The following is a 628-nucleotide window of genomic DNA, read 5'->3' as shown; positions in this document are numbered from 1 at the left end:
AATATTCGAAAGGAATTAAAACAATTTGTAAGTCTATAAAATCATTATTAGCCAAAAAATGATTTAAAATGCAACCTAGAAATCATTTGCAATGCTAAAGATATATAATTATGGTCGCACATAATAGAATTCCAATCAAGATTAGAGATCCAAAGTTTTTATCATTCCTTAATCACACAAGATTTTATTTAACAGAAAATTTTCCTTCAAAAGTGTAAAAGCCTAACCCGTAGCTTTCAGTTGCGAAGGAGAGTGATCATTCGGGCGAAAACTGTTGAAAGAGTAAGCCAGGAAGTGGCTTTCGTCCAAGAACAGGGAAGAAAGTAGGAAACAGGATAAAGAAGAAAGAAACTTTTTCATTCGTTTAACTGTTGGTTACAAGAGGTATTTATAGACAAATAAGGTAAAGAAAGTACAGGCTACAGCTTATATTACAAAAGGAATTAAGCTAATGACTGCCATGTAGCCGTGTAGCTAACAGCCCCCCTCAAACTCATGCTAGGGAGGTAGCAGTGAGTTTGCTGGAAAGGAGCTGAAATCTGTGATTTGGCAAAGCTTTGGTGAAGAGATCGGCTAGTTGATCTTCAGTGCATATATGGTGAACTGAAACTTTGTTTTTCTTGATACA

The sequence above is a fragment of the Dendrobium catenatum genome, unplaced genomic scaffold (assembly GCF_001605985.2).
Source record: "Dendrobium catenatum unplaced genomic scaffold, ASM160598v2 fragScaff_scaffold_488, whole genome shotgun sequence".
Taxonomy (NCBI): Eukaryota; Viridiplantae; Streptophyta; class Magnoliopsida; order Asparagales; family Orchidaceae; genus Dendrobium; species Dendrobium catenatum.
Note: the sequence above shows the minus strand (reverse complement) of the source record.